Consider the following 21,335-nt stretch of genomic DNA (forward strand, 5'->3'; position numbering starts at 1 on the left):
GGGAACACAGTTTAATTTGGAACTTGATATGAGACAAGATCGAAAGCTAGCAATCTTTATATCAGATGAAACAATATCCTGTAGACCTGGACATCAGGAAAGACAATAACCTATAAAGGTGAAAATCAGGGAGGACAATACACTGTAGACCTGCAAATCAGGGACTTTATTGACCTGGATAGCGGGTGAGGTAATATACTGCAGACTAGATAATCAAGGAAGAAACTAAAATATACACCTGAAAATCAAGGAGGCAATATGCTGCAGCCCTGAAAATCAGTAAAGATCTTATAATTTGCACTTCTAAATTATAAAGCATAGTACACTGCGGACCTGGAAATCAATAAAGACGTATAATGTGCAGGTGGAAATCAGGAAGGCGATATACTCTAGAACTGGGACCTGGAGCCCCCTTCTGTTTGGCTTCCCTGTTTGTTTGCTGCATGTGTCTGCGCTGATGATCCGTGTGTCCTTGCAGCCAGCTGGCGACAGCAGCACAGAATATTCCCTAACCCCTGGCAGCTTCTTTCCAGAGCCAGCCACTGAAAAGCACAGCACAGAGTGCTATTAAAACTGCAACACGCTGCCTGTAGAAAGCAAATAAAACAGAAAACCTCTAGTACATACAAATATACACCTCTGCACAATAATTTAGCTTCAAGCAGTAGCCTAAATATAACAGAATGAAAGTAGTGCCATTTATGTACCATGCGCATCACAGCTCTGAAATACCTGTAGTGTCTCCTAAATAAAACAACATTGACACTCTGACGTAAGCGTTGGAGAGACGAGTTGAAGGCAGGCTTAGAATATGGAGTTCTGACTTACACGCAGCAGAAAAAAGACGTGTAAAACTACTCTCAGTGTCTGGCTCGGTTATTGGCGAGTAGCTGGGCTGGCAGAATGCTACAGCATCTACCGCTCAGAGGACTCCGCTACAGCCTTGTAATCTGCCAGTACCTGCGAAGCAATCCAGGGCCTGCTGCTTCACTTACTGAGAAGGGGGTTGTAGTGGTTCTAATGGAAACAGGACCAGTTGCAGCACCTACTTTTGATAATAAAGTGACCACAACAACAATGCATCCATCATGCTAAGACTTACGGATCGGCCGGACCTGGACTCTGCAGGGCCGATTCACAGAACTAATCTAAGATTAAATCCTAAACTGAATACTTATGGTATTCACAGAATGCACTTACTACTACAATTTTACATCTGCACTCGGGCCGGAATTTCCGCACCTACAGCAGAAATTCCGCACCCAGAGCGGAAATCCCACAATTGTGCCGGAATTTTTGCACTCCGGCCGGTATCTCCGTTTCCTGGCCGGAATACCCACAATCTTTTGTTAATTGACTATATCTGATGCATGGTGGGAATGGTAGGCACTTGAACAGGTAATTAGCATTAAGGAACAGGTTCAACCGGCCAGAATGCGGGTATTCCGGGTGCCGAGATTCTGGCTCAAGTGCGGGATTTCCACTCCTGGTGTGGAAATTCTGCTCCGGGTGCAGAATTTCCACTCCGGTTGCCGAAATTCCGGCCCAAATGCGGACATAAAGTTAGTAGTTGTAAGTGCATTCGTAAGTGCATTCTGTGAATACCATAAGTAGTAAGTTTAGGATTTTGTCTCAGATTAGTTCTGTGAATTGGCCTCTGCATCCTTAATTGCCGGCAGTGCAAATACTACCCCTTGCAGGACTTGGGTCTGTCCAGCTATTGGCTGCCCTTTGGGGTACTTCAGCCTACTTTCACAAGGTGCTCCCTCTGATTAAAGATTAAACATTTGCACATTCAAATGAGCTGAAATGATGTAGCATTGTCACTGTGACCAATCACAAGAAACGTTAAAGCAGTGCTCAGCTAACAGCTGCAGAAAAACTTAACATAGAGACCACAATGCACAGCGTCGGTCCGTCTCTGCTACTCACTCAACCTCTCCCTTACCCATTGCACAAGTGTTCATATTCTTTACCATTGTACACCTGCACCTGTGCATTGTACATCTGTATCTGTACATTGTACACCTGTACCCCTGCATTGTACACCTGCACTTGTACCTGTACATTGTGCACCTATACATGTACATTGTACACTGGCATCTGTACATGGTACACCTGTACCTGTTCATTGTACGCCTGTACCTGTGCATTGTACACCTGCATCTTGACATTGTGCACCTGTACACTGTACACCTGCACATGTGCATTGTACTCCTGTGCCTGTACCTGTGCATTGTACACCTGCATCTTGACATTGTACACCTGTACATTGTACACCTGCACTCGTGCATTGTACACCTGCATCTGTACATGGTTCACCTGTACCTGTGCATTGTACATTGTACACCTGCATCTGTAAATTGTGCAGCTGCATATTGCACACCTGTACATTGTACACATACATTGTACACCTGCACCTGTATATTGTACACCTGAACCTCTGCATTATACACCTGTGCATTGTACACCTGTGCCTGTACCTGTGCATTGTATACCTGTATCTGTCCTCCTGAACACCGGTATCTGGATAGTGTACACCTGTACATTGTACACCTGTACCTGTACATTGAACACCTGCACCTGTATATTGTACACCAGCATCTGTACATGGTTCACCTGTACCTGTACATCTGTATCTGTACATTGCGTACCTGTACCGGCACATTGTACACCTGTACATTGCACACCTGTACATGGTTCACCTGAACCACGGCACTGTACTCCTGCACAATATACACATGCAGATTGTACACCTGTAGCTGTGCTGTGCACATCTGCAACTGTGTATTGTACACCTGCACATGTACATTGTACAACTGTACATTTGCACCTGTGCATTGTTTACCTTTATCTGTGCACCTGTACATTGTACACCTGCACCTGTGCATGATTCAACTGAACCTCTGCATTGTACACCTGTATGTTGTTCACCTGCACATTGTACACCTGTATGTTGTTCACCTACACATTGTACACCTGTACCTGTCCATTGTACATGTGTATTTGTACATTCCACACTTGCACCTGTGCACTGTATACCTGTGCATTGTACACCTGTGCATTGTACACCTGCACCTGTAAATTGTACACCTGAATCTGTACATTGTACACCTCAAGTTGTACATTGTACACCTTAACTTGTACATTGTACACCTTAACTTGTACATTGTACACCTGAACCTGTACATTTTACACCTTAACTTGTGCATTGTGCACCTGAACTTGAGCATTTTACACCTGAACCTGTACATTGTACACCTCAAGTTGTACATTGTACACCTTAACTTGTGCATTGTGCACCTCAACTTGTGCATTGTACACCTTAACTTGTGCATTGGGCACCTCAACTTGTGCATTGTGCACCTGTACCTGTACACCTTAACTTGTACATTGTACACCTGAACCTGTACATTGTACACCTTAACTTGTGCATTGGGCACCTCAACTTGTGCATTGTACACCTGAACCTGTACATTGTACACCTTAACTTGTACATTGTACACCTCAACTTGTGCATTGTTCCCCTGTAGCTGTACATTGTACACCTTAACTTGTACATTGTGCAGCTGAACCTGTACATTGTACACCTTAACTTGTACATTGTAAACCTCAACTTGTGCATTGTGTACCTGTACATTGTACACCTTAACTTGTACATTGTACACCTGAACCTGTACATTGTACACCTTAACTTGTACATTGTACACCTGAACCTGTACATTGTACACCTTAACTTGTACATTGTAAACCTCAACGTGTGCATTGTGCATTTGTACCTGTACATTGTGCACCTCAACTTGTGCATTGTACACCTGAACCTGTACATTGTACACCTCAAGTTGTACATTGTACACCTTAACTTGTTCATTGTGCACCTTAACTTGTACACCTTAACTTGTACATTGTACACCTGGTCACTGAGAGATGAGATCTCTCCAGCATCACAAATATGACACACAAAAAGCACACTACTATAGATGCGGGCGTGAAAAAAGTCTCCGGAGAAGATCCTACAAAGACATGCCAAGAACATACCAGGACTTTTCATTTAACTGTTTACATGGTAGATTCGGTTTGAAAGGTGAAACTGAGCAATAGATGCTGTGCCCACATCAACACATAGATGAAGCTCTCAAACACATTTGTAATTTGTGAACACCTAAGAGGAGGGCTTGGAGAATAAGATGGGGCAGGGGGGTTTAATTGCCTTATTATTAGTGTGCAGTGGAGACAAGGAAGCTTTAAGAGGGTGGTATGATAAAAGAATGTTTGCTTAAATAATGGGAACCACGCCCACAATTGGTACTATTGACACATATGGTGAGCCATGTCAAACCGAGCACCAGAAAGACCAATAAAGAGAGAAATCATAAAATCGGAATAAAATCCAGAGCAAAGGGTGCACTGGAGATGTTAAAAATTGCACACACAAAATACAAACTGAAATACAGAACCAATTTACAGATGCCTTCCCTGTGACCTCGCTGAAATATTCCTCTCATAAAAATGAAATTACTTTCTATCAAATGAATTGAGGGACTTGTGAACATGATGGAAAATCACAAACGTGCCTTGGGGAGCCTGAGCATCAGACAGCAGGGCTTCGGCACAGCACCGCAGGTGAGAAGTGCATGCAGGCGGCACTTATTCTTTCATGACACATTTCTTGTCAGCACAGGCCCAGGACTGGGGAAGTACAGCTCTATGATTTCAACCTCTTCCTGTCCTTCAGAATCTGTAAATTAGTCACAGACACCAGCCTGGAATCATCAGAGGTTCTGGGCCTTGGCACAAATCACCCGACTGACCTAGGCGTCCCCCAGAGACCCTCAGAGGTCCTTAGGTGTGTGACTCTCCCAGAACTTCATTGGCTGCCGGTACAACAGAGGGTCGAATTTAAGGCCATGACCATTGTTCACAAAGCCTTAACTAAGACAGGACCTGAGCTTATTCAACACCTGTTCTGCCCTTACCAAACGAACAGGACCCTTAGATCCATCAGTAAGAATTTTCTAGCAGTCCCACGAATAAGGAGAAGCCGTATGGGTGGCAGACGCTTTTCTGTTCAGTCAGCTAAACTCTGGAACAACCTGCCTGACCCTATTCGAATGGAGGAGAACCATCATAGGTGTAGGAACATGCTCAAAACCTTCCTATTTCCCTAACCTCACCGGGGATGAATTGGACCACTGCAGCGCTGGGATGCCTCCGGGTAACCATGCTCTATACAAATGAGTAGTCATTCATTCATTCATTCAAGACCTTCATGGATCTTTCAGCCATGCCCCAGAGACCCTCAGAGGTCCTTCGCAGTGTGACACTCCCAGAAGCCCTTCAGATATTATTCGGCCTTGCCTTAGCGACTCTCAGAGGACCTTAGAGGTCTGACACTCCCAGAAGACCTAGAGGGATCCCTCATGCATGCCCAAGAGACCCTCTGTCTATTGAATATATCCTCAGAGGTCCCTGGTATGCCTTTAAGGCTTAGCTCGCATTCTGCCACCCTAATTTGGTCATTAGACACCTCAGCCAGCCCTCAAGCCACACCCAGCTAGACTTTAGGCACCACCAGATGTGCCGCAGAAACTCTCAGCATACCTTCAAACACTGTTAGAAGACCCTCACAGACCACCTGCCCGCATTCTGACAAGCCAGCTAACCACAACATAACCACAGTCAGTCACTCACCCCCTCCAACTGCCCACAGATGGTAAATGGACAATGCCAGAGACTGCTTCCTGCCTTCATGTACCATACATAAGGTGTTTCTTAGAACCTCATCAGATATTGCTGGCCTGCCTTTAGACACCCCAGAAACCCCTTAGGGACACCCATCCCCACACTTGAGACCCACTATCTGCATTTTAGGTGCTCTCAGCTTGCTTTTCAACCCGTACCATCTACGATTCTCAGCAGAACACTAGAAACCCTCTCCTCAGCACAACATCAGAGACCTTCAACTCAGCACAACATCAGAGACCTTCACCTCAGCACAACATCGAAGACCTTCCCCTCAGCACAACTTCAAAGACCCTCCCCTCAGCACATCAAAGACCCTCCCCTCAGCACAACTTCAAAGACCCTCCCCTCAGCACATCAAAGACCCTCCCCTCAGCACATCAAAGACCCTCCTCTCAGCACATCAAAGACCCTCCCCTCAGCACATCAAAGACCCTCCCCTCAGCACAACATCAAAGACCCTCCCCTCAGCACATCAAAGACCCTCCTCTCAGCACATCAAAGACCCTCCCCTCAGCACATCAAAGACCCTCCCCTCAGCACAACTTCAAAGACCCTCCCCTCAGCACATCAAAGACCCTCCTCTCAGCACATCAAAGACCCTCCTCTCAGCACATCAAAGACCCTCCCCTCAGCACATCAAAGACCCTCCTCTCAGCACATCAAAGACCCTCCCCTCAGCACATCAAAGACCCTCCCCTCAGCACAACATCAAAGACCCTCCCCTCAGCACATCAAAGACCCTCCTCTCAGCACATCAAAGACCCTCCCCTCAGCACATCAAAGACCCTCCCCTCAGCACAACTTCAAAGACCCTCCCCTCAGCACATCAAAGACCCTCCCCTCAGCACAACATCAAAGACCCTCCTCTCAGCACATCAAAGACCCTCCCCTCAGCACAACTTCAAAGACCCTCCCCTCAGCACAACATCAAAGACCCTCCCCTCAGCACATCAAAGACCCTCCCCTCAGCACATCAAAGACCCTCCCCTCAGCACAACATCAAAGACCCTCCCCTCAGCACAACTTCAGACACTCCCCTCAGCACAACATCAAAGACCCTCCCCTCAGCACAACATCAAAGACCCTCCCCTCAGCACAACATCAAAGACCCTCCCCTCAGCACAACTTCAAAGACACTCCCCTCAGCACAACTTCAAAGACCATCCCCTCAGCACATCAAAGACCCTCCCCTCAGCACATCAAAGACCCTCCCCTCAGCACAACTTCAAAGACCCTCCCCTCAGCACATCAAAGACCCTCCTCTCAGCACATCAAAGACCCTCCCCTCAGCACAACTTCAAAGACCCTCCCCTCAGCACAACATCAAAGACCCTCCCCTCAGCACATCAAAGACCCTCCCCTCAGCACAACATCAAAGACCCTCCCCTCAGCACATCAAAGACCCTCCCCTCAGCACAACTTCAAAGACCCTCCCCTCAGCACATCAAAGACCCTCCCCTCAGCACATCAAAGACCCTCCTCTCAGCACATCAAAGACCCTCCCCTCAGCACAACTTCAAAGACCCTTCCCTCAGCACAACTTCAAAGACCCTCCCCTCAGCACAACATCAAAGACCCTCCCCTCAGCACATCAAAGACCCTCCCCTCAGCACAACATCAAAGACCCTCCCCTCAGCACAACATCAAAGACCCTCCCCTCAGCACAACTTCAAAGACACTCCCCTCAGCACAACTTCAAAGACCATCCCCTCAGCACAACTTCAAAGACCCTCCCCTCAGCACAACATCAAAGACCCTCCCCTCAGCACATCAAAGACCCTCCCCTCAGCACAACATCAAAGACCCTCCCCTCAGCACATCAAAGACCCTCCCCTCAGCACAACTTCAAAGACCCTCCCCTCAGCACATCAAAGACCCTCCCCTCAGCACATCAAAGACCTTCCTCTCAGCACATCAAAGACCCTCCCCTCAGCACAACTTCAAAGACCCTCCCCTCAGCACAACTTCAAAGACCCTCCCCTCAGCACAACATCAAAGACCCTCCCCTCAGCACATCAAAGACCCTCCCCTCAGCACAACATCAAAGACCCTCCCCTCAGCACAACTTCAGACACTCCCCTCAGCACAACATCAAAGACCCTCCCCTCAGCACAACATCAAAGACCCTCCCCTCAGCACAACATCAGAGACCTTCACCTCAGCACAACATCGAAGACCTTCCCCTCAGCACAACTTCAAAGACCCTCCCCTCAGCACATCAAAGACCCTCCCCTCAGCACAACTTCAAAGACCCTCCCCTCAGCACATCAAAGACCCTCCCCTCAGCACATCAAAGACCCTCCTCTCAGCACATCAAAGACCCTCCCCTCAGCACATCAAAGACCCTCCCCTCAGCACAACATCAAAGACCCTCCCCTCAGCACATCAAAGACCCTCCTCTCAGCACATCAAAGACCCTCCCCTCAGCACATCAAAGACCCTCCCCTCAGCACAACTTCAAAGACCCTCCCCTCAGCACATCAAAGACCCTCCTCTCAGCACATCAAAGACCCTCCTCTCAGCACATCAAAGACCCTCCCCTCAGCACATCAAAGACCCTCCTCTCAGCACATCAAAGACCCTCCCCTCAGCACATCAAAGACCCTCCCCTCAGCACAACATCAAAGACCCTCCCCTCAGCACATCAAAGACCCTCCTCTCAGCACATCAAAGACCCTCCCCTCAGCACATCAAAGACCCTCCCCTCAGCACAACTTCAAAGACCCTCCCCTCAGCACATCAAAGACCCTCCCCTCAGCACAACATCAAAGACCCTCCTCTCAGCACATCAAAGACCCTCCCCTCAGCACAACTTCAAAGACCCTCCCCTCAGCACAACATCAAAGACCCTCCCCTCAGCACATCAAAGACCCTCCCCTCAGCACATCAAAGACCCTCCCCTCAGCACAACATCAAAGACCCTCCCCTCAGCACAACTTCAGACACTCCCCTCAGCACAACATCAAAGACCCTCCCCTCAGCACAACATCAAAGACCCTCCCCTCAGCACAACATCAAAGACCCTCCCCTCAGCACAACTTCAAAGACACTCCCCTCAGCACAACTTCAAAGACCATCCCCTCAGCACATCAAAGACCCTCCCCTCAGCACATCAAAGACCCTCCCCTCAGCACAACTTCAAAGACCCTCCCCTCAGCACATCAAAGACCCTCCTCTCAGCACATCAAAGACCCTCCCCTCAGCACAACTTCAAAGACCCTCCCCTCAGCACAACATCAAAGACCCTCCCCTCAGCACATCAAAGACCCTCCCCTCAGCACAACATCAAAGACCCTCCCCTCAGCACATCAAAGACCCTCCCCTCAGCACAACTTCAAAGACCCTCCCCTCAGCACATCAAAGACCCTCCCCTCAGCACATCAAAGACCCTCCTCTCAGCACATCAAAGACCCTCCCCTCAGCACAACTTCAAAGACCCTTCCCTCAGCACAACTTCAAAGACCCTCCCCTCAGCACAACATCAAAGACCCTCCCCTCAGCACATCAAAGACCCTCCCCTCAGCACAACATCAAAGACCCTCCCCTCAGCACAACATCAAAGACCCTCCCCTCAGCACAACTTCAAAGACACTCCCCTCAGCACAACTTCAAAGACCATCCCCTCAGCACAACTTCAAAGACCCTCCCCTCAGCACAACATCAAAGACCCTCCCCTCAGCACATCAAAGACCCTCCCCTCAGCACAACATCAAAGACCCTCCCCTCAGCACATCAAAGACCCTCCCCTCAGCACAACTTCAAAGACCCTCCCCTCAGCACATCAAAGACCCTCCCCTCAGCACATCAAAGACCCTCCTCTCAGCACATCAAAGACCCTCCCCTCAGCACAACTTCAAAGACCCTCCCCTCAGCACAACTTCAAAGACCCTCCCCTCAGCACAACATCAAAGACCCTCCCCTCAGCACATCAAAGACCCTCCCCTCAGCACAACATCAAAGACCCTCCCCTCAGCACAACTTCAGACACTCCCCTCAGCACAACATCAAAGACCCTCCCCTCAGCACAACATCAAAGACCCTCCCCTCAGCACAACATCAAAGACCCTCCCCTCAGCACAACTTCAAAGACACTCCCCTCAGCACAACTTCAAAGACCATCCCCTCAGCACAACATCAAAGACCCTCTCCTCAGCACAACTTCAAAGACCCTCCCCTCAGCACATCTTCAAAGACACTCCCCTCAGCACAACATCAAAGACCCTCCCCTCAGCACAACATCAAATACCCTCCCTTCAGCACAACATCAAAGACCCTCCCCTCAGCACAACATCAAAGACCCTCCCCTCAGCACAACATCAAAGACCCTCCCCTCAGCACAACATCAAAGACCCTCCCCTCAGCACAACTTCAAAGACCATCCCCTCAGCACAACTTCAAAGACCCTCCCCTCAGCACACAACCAGGAGACAAGGGTCAAGTTCAGAGATCTTTACTCCAGAATCTGTGCTTTTAGAAAACGTTCAGGAACAAAGATCCAAAATCCTTGAAAAAGATCAAAAGTATTTGTGCTCCAGAAAGACTTTTGAGTACACAGATGCAAAATGCATAACAATATTTTTAAAGTATCTGTGCTCCAGAAAGTGTTCACGTACAAGGATCCTACATACTCATAATACAAAAAAATTATGTGCCGAAGGAAGAGTTTAGCTACAAAGATCCAAATTAAATATATAAATATTATGTTTGCTGCAGAGGATGTTCAGGTAGAAAAATCCAAAATACTTAAAAAGTATCTGTGCTCCAGAAAATGTCAGGTACACCAATCCAAAATAGTTCAAATACTTAAAAAAATCTGTAATCCAGAAGAGTTCAGGTACAAAGATCCAAACATATGTAAATAATATGTACTTAGAAACTGTTCCAATACAAACATCCAAAATACTTGACATACTTCAAGAGTATGTGCTTCGTAAAGGGTTAATGTACAAATATCCAAAATATGTCAAAAGAATCTGTGCCCCAGAAAGAGTTCAGGTACAAAGATGCATATATAGGTGAAAAGTATCTATGCTTCAGAAAAAATTCAGGTACAAAGATTAAAAAATATGTAAAAAGTATCTGTGATCCAGAAAAAGTTCAGGTACAAAGATCCAAAAATATGTTTAGAAAAATATCTGTGCTCCAGAAGGAGTTCAGGTACAAAAATTCAAAAATATGTAAAAAGTATATGTGCTCCAGAAAGAGTTCATATACAAAGATTCAAAAATATGTAAAACGTATCTGTGCTCCAGAAAGAGTTCAGGTACAAAGATTCAAAATACTTAAAATAGTTTTAAAAATATGTGTCCTCCAGAAAGAGTACAGGTACAAGGATAAAAAAAGTAAAAACTATCTGTGCTCCAAAAAGAGTTCAGAGTCAAAGATAAAAATAAATTAAAAGTATCTGTGCTCGAGAAGGCGTTCAGGCACAAAAGACCCAAAGTACGTAAAATACATACAAGTATTTGTGTTCAAGAAAGTGTTCAGATACAAAGATCCAACATACTTAAAGAGAATGTGCTTGAGAAAATGTTCCAAATACATAAAATACTAGAAACAAAAGTCTGCGCCAGAAAGAGTTCAGATATAAAGATCCAAAATATGTATAAATGCCTGTGCTCCATAAAAAGTTCAGGTAGAAAGATCCAACGTTTTAAATTGTCTGTACTCCATAAAGAGTTTGGGTAGAAACATCTACAATATATACAAAGTGTCTGTGCTCCAGAAAGAGCTCAGGTACAAAAATCCAAAAAAACGTAAATAGTATCTTTGCTCCAGAAAGTGTTAAGGTAAGAGTATCCAACATACTTCAAAAGTGTCCGTGCTCCAGAAAGAGTTCAGGTACAAAGAGTCAAAATACTTACAATAATAGAACATTATTTGTGCACCGGAAAAAAAACAAAATATGTACAAAATGTCCTTGCTCCAGAAAGTGTTCATGTACAAAAATCCAAAATAGTTAAAAATCTATAAAAATAGCTGTATTCCATTAAGAGTTCAGGTACAAAGATCCAAAAATATGTAACAAATATGTGCTCCAGAAATGATTCCAATACAAACATCCAAAATACTTGACAGACTTCAAAAGTATGTGCTCCAGAAAGAGATCATCTACAAAGATACAAAAATATGTCAAAAGTATCTGTTCTCCGGAAAGAGTTCAGGTACAAAGATTTAAAAATATATACAAAGTATCTGTGCTCCAGAAAGAGTTCAGGTAGAAAGATTCAAAACTATGTGAAAAGTATCTGTGCTCCAGAAAGAGTTCAGGTACAAAGATTCAAACATATGTCAAAAGTATCTGTGCTCCAGAAAGAGTTCAGGTAGAAAGATTCAAAACTATGTGAAAAGTATCTGTGCTCCAGAAAGAGTTCAGGTACAAAGATTCAAACGTATGTCAAAAGTATCTGCTCCAGAAAGAGTTCAGGTACAAAGATTCAAAAATATGTCAAAAGTATCTGTGCTCCAGAAAGAGTTCAGGTAGAAAGATTCAAACATATGTGAAAAGTATCTGTGCTCCAGAAAGAGTTCAGGTAAAAAGATTAAAAAATATGTCAAAAGTATCTGTGCTCCAGAAAGAGTTCAGGTAGAAAGATTCAAACATATGTGACAAGTATCTGTGCTCCAGAAAGAGTTCAGGTACAAAGATTCAAAAATATGTGAAAAGTATCTGTGCTCCGGAAAGAGTTCAGGTACAAAGATTCAAAAATATGTCAAAAGTATCTGTGCTCCGAAAAGAGTTCAGGTAGAAAGATTCAAAAATATGTCCAAAGTATCTGTGCTCCAGAAAGAGTTCAGGTAGAAAGATTCAAACATATGTGAAAAGTATCTGTGCCCCACAAAGAGTTCAGGTACAAAGATTAAAAAATATGTCAAAAGTATCTGTGCTCCAGAAAGAGTTCAGGTACAAAGATTCAAAAATATATCCAAAGTATCTGTGCTCCAGAAAGAGTTCAGGTACAAAGATTCAAAAATATGTCAAAAGTATCTGCGCTCCAAAAAGAGTTCAGGTACAAAGATTCGAAAATATGACAAAAATATCGGTGCTCCAGAAAGAGTTCAGGTTGAAAGATTCAAACATATGTCAAAAGTATCTGTGCTCCAGAAAGAGTTCATGTACAAAGATTCAAAAGTATCTGTGCTCCAGAAAGAGTTCAGGTATAAAGATTCAAACATATGTGAAAAGTATCTGTGCTCCAGAAAGATTTCAGGTACAAAGATTCAAACATATGTGAAAAGTATCTGTGCTCCAGAAAGAGTTCAGGTACAAAGATTCAAACATATGTGAAAAGTATCTGTGCTCCAGAAAGAGTTCAGGTACAAAGATTCAAACATATGTGAAAAGTATCTGTGCTCCAGAAAGAGTTCATGTACAAAGATTCAAAAGTATCTGTGCTCCAGAAAGAGTTCAGGTAGAAAGATTCAAACATATGTGAAAAGTATCTGTGCTCCAGAAAGAGTTCAGGTAGAAAGGTTCAAACATATGTGAAAAGTATCTGTGCTCCAGAAAGAGTTCAGGTACAAAGATTCAAACATATGTGAAAAGTATCTGTGCTCCAGAAAGAGTTCAGGTTCGAAGATTAAAACATATGTGAAAAGTATCTGTGCTCCAGAAAGAGTTCAGGTACAAAGATTCAAACATATGTGAAATGTATCTGTGCTCCAGAAAGAGTTCATGTACAAAGATTCAAAAGTATTTGTACTCCAGAAAGAGTTCAGGTACAAAGATTCAAACATATGTGGAAAGTATCTGTGCTCCAGAAAGAGTCCATGTACACAGATTCAAAAGTATCTGTGCTCTAGAAAGAGTTCAGGTAGAAAGATTCAAACATATGTGAAAAGTATCTGTGCTCCAGAAAGAGTTCAGGTACAAAGATTCAAACATATGTGAAAAGTATCTGTGCTCCAGAAAGAGTTCAGGTACAAAGATTCAAACATATGTGAAAAGTATCTGTGCTCCAGAAAGAGTTAATGTACAAAGATTCAAAAGTATCTGTACTCCAGAAAGAGTTCAGGTACAAAGATACAAACATATGTGGAAAGTATCTGTGCTCCAGAAAGAGTTCATGTACAAAGATTCAAAAGTATCTGTGCTCCAGAAAGAGTTCAGGTAGAAAGATTCAAACATATGTGAAAAGTATCTGTGCTCCAGAAAGAGTTCAGGTACAAAGATTCAAACATATGTGAAAAGTATCTGTGCTCCTGAGAGAGTTCAGGTACAAAGATTCAAACATATGTGAAAAGTATCTGGGCTCCAGAAAGAGTTCATGTACTAAGATTCAAAAGTATCTGTGCTCCAGAAAGAGTTCAGGTACAAAGATTCAAAAATATGTTAAAAAAAAAGTATCTGTGCTCCAGAAAAAGTTCAAGTATCCAGATTCAAAATACTTAAAATAGTGTGTGCTCCAGAAAGAGGAAAGGTACAAGGATGAAAAAAAGTAAAAAGTGCCTGTGCTCCAGAAGGAGTTCAGGTAGAAACATCCTAAATACTTACAAAGCGCCTTGCTTCATACACAAGAGTACTCGGCGCTCATCAATGGCACACGTGGTCCAGAATGGAGGTGAGGCCTTGGGAGGGGGTCACAGACTGGGGAGGCACTGAACACGGACCCCGAGGGGAGCCTAAAAGCCTGTGCTTCAGGGAGGGGCCCAGAAGCCCCCCGGCTCGCTTCAACTCGTGGTGGCGACGGAATAATGCTGAAATGGGGCCCCCTCTCTGATTCCCCCCTCCCCAATCCCCCCCAAAAACGGACTGTGGCGACCTCTGACCCTGTCACCAGGCAGGTCGCTCCCCCCATCCGCCACGCAGCCCCTGTGGATTGAACCTGTTGCCGTTTTTGGCCGCTTGACTGCTCGCTCCCTCTTTCATTTTGTACCCCTGCGCTTGGCATCCAGTGCCACCTTGTTTTTTTGCATTCTCTGCCCCAGTGTTTTTGCCTTCTGTGCTCTGTCGTCCCCCTCCTGCCGTCTTTTCCCGCCGTTTTCCATTGGTTCTTCCCCCACCGCTGAGCCCCGCGGCCCCGCCCCCTTCACTCCCATTGGCCACCCCGCTCCCACCTCCCAGCTGCTCCTCCCTCCCTCTGCCCTCATATGGAGGCCGCGAAGCAGCCGCGCAGAGGACGTGCGCAGCGGGCGCGCCTGGACCACGCCCAGCACCAGGACCCCTGGCCCTCAACGTCACCAGCCCACCCGACTGACTTACGTCGCCGCCACCCTCCACGCACTCAACACCGGCTGGAACCCCACCTGCCACCGAGCAACCCTGAAACGCACCCACGGACCCCTCACCTGCCAAGCCTGCAAATTCACCTGCCTCCGGACTTGCCTCCGGACTTGCACCACACCCGCCAGTCCAGGCACCAGCAACAATCACCTCAAATGCATCCTGCTCAACACCCGCTCCATCCACAGGCAGGCCGTCGAACTCTGGAACCTCCTCGACACAACATCACCAGACGTCGCCTTCCTCACAGAAACCTGGATGAACGCCTTCTCAGCCCCCGACATCGCCATAGCCATCCCGGATGGCTACAAGATCACCCGGAGGGACCGCATCAACCAAACCGGAGGAGGCATCGCCATCGTCCACAGAAACACCATCCGCATCACGTCCAACTCCGACGACACCCTCGCCGCCGCCGAGCACCTTCACTTCCGGATACACACCGACCCCAAGACCACCCTCAGAGGTACTCTCATCTATAGACCACCGGTACCACGCACACAATTCAGCGAAGCCATCGCAGACTTCATCAGCCCGCATGCCCTCACCTCCTCAGACTACATCCTCCTAGGGGACCTCAACTTCCACCTGGAAAACAACAACGACAACAACACCACCACCCTGCTGGACAACCTCGCCAACCTCGGACTCAAGCAACTGGTGAACACCCGCACCCACTACGCCGGCCACACGCTTGACCCCGTCTTCTCCTCCAGCAAGCACATCTCTTTCAGCCACTCCACCGGACTACACTGGACAGATCATAGCTGCGTCCATTTCAGCTTCAGGAGAACCACAACCCACCACCACCCGCATCAGGTTCCACGAAGAAGCTGGAGCAAGTTCACCGCCGACCAGCTCACCACCTCCCTTAGCCAGAACCCTCCCACCAACACGACGGACCCCAATGAAGCAGCCCGCAACCTCATACAGTGGCTCACCAACTGCGCCAATGACCTTGCACCGCTGAAGAATCCTCCCAGCAGACCCGGCAGCAAGAAAGCCTCATGGTTCACCATCGACCTCAAAAACTCCAAGAAATCCTGCCGTACCCTCGAGAAAGCCTGGCGCCACGACCAGTCAACAGAAAACATGACAACCCTCAAGATTGCCATCCGCAAACTCCCCCTGCTGATCCGAACCACCAAAAGGACAACATTCAGAGAACGACTAGACAACAACACTCACAACAGCAAGGAACTCTTCAGCATCGTTAAAGAGCTCTCCAACCCCAGCGCCTGCAACAACGACATCACACCCTCGCAAGACCTCTGCGACTCACTCGCCTCGTTCTTCCACTGCAAGATCGCTGACATACACAACAGCTTCGGCGCACAGACCACGCAGCCAACCACCGAACCAGCGCCCCCCACCACCACCCTCTGCACCTGGACCACGGTCAGCACCGAAGACACCACCCGCATGATGAACACCATCCACTCCGGCTCCCCAACTGACCCCTGTCCACACCACATCTTTAACAAAGCTGACTCCATCATCGCACCCCAACTCCGGGACATCATTAACAGCTCCTTCGCATCCGCCACCTTCCCGGAGAGCTGGAAACATGCCGAGCTCAGCGCCCTCCTAAAGAAACCCACCGCGGACCCCATGGACCTCAAGAACTTCCGCCCCATCTCGCTCCTCCCTTTTCCTGCCAAAGTCATCGAGAAGACCGTCAACAAACAACTCTCCGCCTTCCTCGAGACAATCGGATCCCTCGACCCCTCGCAGTCCGGTTTCCGAGCAAACCACAGCACCGAGACCGCCCTCATCACAGCTACCGATGACATCAGGTCCCTGCTCGACAACAGGGAAACAGCTGCCCTCATCCTCCTGGACCTCTCGGCAGCCTTCGACACCGTATGCCACCACACACTAATACAGCGCCTCAGCAACACCGGAATCCAAGGGACAGCCCTGGACTGGATCATCTCGTTCCTCTCCGGAAGAACCCAGAGAGTCCGCCTCACCCCCTTCCAATCCGCGGCCTCCGAAGTCATCTGCGGCGTTCCTCAAGGATCCTCGCTCAGCCCCACCCTCTTCAACGTCTTCATGAGCCCCCTCGCAGCCATCGCACGCCAACACAACCTAAACATCATCTCCTACGCGGACGACATCCAGCTGATCCTCTCCCTCACCCACGACCCCGCCACAGCCAGAGCCAGCCTCCAGGAAGGAATGAAAGAAGTTGCGGAATGGATGAAGCGCAGCCGTCTGAAACTGAACTCAGACAAGACGGAAGTCCTCATCCTGGGACCATCCCCCTCTGCCTGGGACGACTCCTGGTGGCCCCCTGCAATGGGCACCGCCCCCAAGCCCACAGACCATGCACTCAACCTGGGCTTCATCCTGGACTCCTTCCTCATGATGACCAAGCAAGTCAACGCGTCTCGTCATCCTGTTTCAACACCCTGCGCATGCTCCGAAAGATATTCCGGTGGATACCCACCGAAACCAGTAAGACGGTCACCCAGGCCCTCGTCACCAGCCGACTGGACTACGGGAACACCCTCTACGCTGGAACCACAGCCAAACTCCAGAAAAGACTCCAGCGCATACAGAACGCTTCTGCACGACTCATCCTGGACATCCCCCGTCACAGCCACATCTCTGCCCATCTGAGAGACCTGCACTGGCTCCCCGTCAGCAAGAGGATCACGTTCAGACTCCTCACCCACGCACACAAGGCTCTCCACGACATGGGCCCCAAATACCTCAACAGCCGCCTCACATTCTACACACCCACCCGCCAGATCCTATCCGCCAACCGTCCCACGAATTCGCAGAACCACCGCCAGAGGAAGATCCTTCTCCTACCTGGTGGCCAAGACATGGAACTCCCTTCCCACTCACCTATGACTGACCCAGGACCATCTCTCCTTCAGGAAACAACTCAAGACATGGCTGTTCGAGCAATAGCGGCTCCCCCTCCTCCCAGCGCCTTGAGACCCTAGCGGGTGAGTAGCGCGCTCTATAAATATGTGTGATTGATTGATTGATCTACGGCGCACTGAAGCAACATACAGGCGCCACGCAGCAGCGCACTGAAGCAACATACAGGCGCCACGCTGCAGCGCACTAAAGCAACATACAGGCGCCACGCAGCACTCTAAGAAACCTCTTTATAAACTCACAAATGAGTCGACCCACAGCAGTAGGCGCTATATCAAGGCACACTGGAATGTACACCGTGTAACCGCGACAGATTCAGTCGAGTAATGGGGCACACTCTTCCCTGAAAAGGACACCTGTTATATCCTCATTCTATTGTATATCTCTTTAAGTAGCATGGTTAGGGTCGCATGCCATTGCATGCAACATGTTTTCTTTCAATGGTGTTCTATATTCCACATGTTAGTGGAACTGTAATGTTGTTGGTTAGAGAGTCAGTTACAGCTGGACTCTGTTACATGAAGATGGATTGCCGTGCTGCCAATAAATATACATCATACCTTTATTGCTTTTCCTGATTATTCAACAAAATATGGCGACGAGGGAAATCACCACTAAGCAGCATGGAGTTGAGTGGTGTTGAACCCACAATTGTATTCAATTTGATCTTTTTGAAATTTCGGTATGTACTTTTAAAATTTATTTTCTTAATGTACTATGATTGTACCTGCGGCTGAGAGTAACGTATCAGTGCTCTGATTGCACCTGCGGCTGAAATCCTTTTGTTTAACTTAAAACGGATTACATCTTTAATTATACTAGCCTTTTGTACCGTACCACAGTCAAACTTCATTTTGCCTTAAATCCTCCATGCGCAACACTCGTTCAACGTTTTTGTCAAAATTTGATGAAATTTCACCTGTGTATTTACGTTGTGGCACACGAGGAATATTGAAAGTAAACAGCTCCCCATGTTCGTTTTGAGTGTACCGAGCGCATGCACAATGATCCCCGATGACGCATAGCTTTCACTGCGTCTTCACGTCACGCACAGCGGCCATTTTATTATTATTCACTGGTTACCTTGGTAACGCGAAAATTTTCTTTTGCCGATTTAGAGGATCTACATACCTCGTTTTTGGACACGGTTTTGGAACAACGTTTAGAAGTAAGTTAATTTAATTTTAACCTGTTTTTTGGAAAAATTTCAAAATTACAATTTCAAGACTATTTTACACCATTTAAGGTATACAGCTACTGGCAAATAATACCATTAATAAGCTTTACATTATAACGTTCAACTTACTTACAAAATAACATGCAGTTTGACCCTCCTGCAAAATTTCTACAACTCAAAGGAGATCCACCCATGCCTTGGATAAGGTGGAAAGAGGAGTTCATGACTTATATGAAAGCTATTGATGGTGAAAGAATGGGCTCTGAGAGAAAGAAAAGTATTCTTTTACATTGCCTTGGTTCGGAAGGGCAAGTCATTTTTAGATCTTTACCGCAAATAATCTCTCAGAGTGATGGAGGGGGAGATTCCATGAATGTTTATACTGAAGCATTAGCAAGACTTGAGAAAAGATTTAAACCCAATGTCAGTATTGCTTTGAATCGGTTCAAATTTTACACTAGGAAACAGAAAGAAGATGAAACTTTTGATAACTTTTTAACTTCTTTGAGATATTTAAGTCTACATTTCAATTTTGGTATGATGACAGATGAAATGATACGAGATCAGATCATTGTACATGTTAAATGCAAAAAAATACAAGACAAACTTTGGGTTATGGGTGATCCCAATCTTACAGAAACAATTGCCATAGCCAAAGCTCAAGAACAATCTGACTTATGGATGAAAACTATTAGGAATGACACGGAGAAGAAAGTTTCTGAAGAAGAAGTTTGTGTTGTAAAAAATAGACAAGATAAAAAACTGGTTGCAAATCAACTTTCAACAAAATATACGTCTTTCAGACCTAAGCAAAATTTTACACAAAAACCTAATGAATTTAATAATGTGCAAGGAATGTGTTTTAGATGTGGGAACAAATCTCACTATGCTTCTTTTCCAGGTTGTCCAGCACTTAAGAAAGAATGCAATTTATGTAAAAGAGTTGGTCATTTTGGCAATATGTGTAGAGACAGACACTTTCAAACTTATAATAGGGGTTCTGTTTCTTCAGTAGCAGAGGAAAACGTAAATGTTATTAATCATTGTGAGTCACAAATGAAGGGTTTCGTAGTATCTATCATTGATGACCAAGCGTTGTTACACCTTAAATCACCTGATTGCATTTTCAAAATTTGTGAAAAAGAGTTATCTCTTATGGTAGATTCAGGTTCACCATGGACTATTATAACTCAAGAATATTTCAGTAATACGTTAGCCAATTCTGAAATGTTGGGTGAAATGAAAGAGTCTGACATTTCTGCAAAGAACTTTTCTGGTGCAAAATTTGATATACTTGGTTTTTTTCTGGTGATGATTCAATTTAAGAATAGAAAGGCTGACATAAAATTATATATTTCCCTCAAAGGCGTTAATGTTTTAGGATGGTTGGATCAATGGAAGTTAGGAATCCAGATAAATCCACGTGCTAAAGATCCCATTTCTCTTTGTGATGAAAGTCTTATGGGTACTGTATCTGCAATTGATCCATCTAATATAAAACTTACTAATATTGAGAAAGGCTGTAACCTAGTTAAATCTTTTAGTTCTGTTTTTTGTGATAAATTAGGAAAGCTCAAACATTTTTCACATAATATTCTTCTCAAAAGAAACCATACACCAGTTGTACAAAAACTTAGAGGTGTACCCATTAACATCAGGGAAGAACTTAAAGGCATGTTAAAGAATTTACTTGATGAGGGAATTATTGAACCAATAGAATCATCAGAATGGGTTTCTCCCATAGTTTAAAATCGGATCAAAAATTAAGATTGTGTGTGGATTTAAGGGCATTAAATGCCAACATTGAAATTGACTGTCATCCTTTACCTAATATTAATAAGCTAGTGTCAATGTTAGAGGGCGCAAAAATCTTTTCAACCTTAGATTTAAGATCAGCGTATCACCAAATTCCATTAACGGAAGCTTCTAAGAAACTCACAGCATTCATAACACCCCAAGGTTTATTTCAATACGTACGTATGCCGTTTGGTCTTGCATCAGCGGCATCTGTTTTTCAAAGGACAATGTTCCATATTTTCAGAGATTTGGATATGTTTGTCAAATGCTTTCAGGACGACATTTTAGTTTTTTTTAAAAATGTGAGCGAACATGAGATCCATTTACAAGAAGTATGCAAGAAACTTGAGTCAAATGGTCTAACACTTAAGGCACATAAATGTAAGTTATTTCAGGAGTCAGTTGAGTATTTAGGACACATTATCGGGGGATGGTGTCGTTCCCAAAAAATCAAATGTAGATGCAATTATCAAAGCGCCCGCTCCAACGAATAAAGAT

The 21,335-nt window shown here is 45.7% G+C and overlaps 1 protein-coding gene across 1 annotated transcript in view; it reads right to left on the reverse strand.

Annotated features, from left to right (window-relative positions):
• NLGN3 (neuroligin 3) overlaps window positions 1-21,335 on the reverse strand; it is a 477,014-nt gene that overhangs the window by 34,818 nt on the left and 420,861 nt on the right. The window lies entirely within an intron of this gene.

The sequence above is a fragment of the Lissotriton helveticus genome, chromosome 4_2, assembly GCF_964261635.1.
Source record: "Lissotriton helveticus chromosome 4_2, aLisHel1.1, whole genome shotgun sequence".
Taxonomy (NCBI): domain Eukaryota; kingdom Metazoa; phylum Chordata; class Amphibia; order Caudata; family Salamandridae; genus Lissotriton; species Lissotriton helveticus.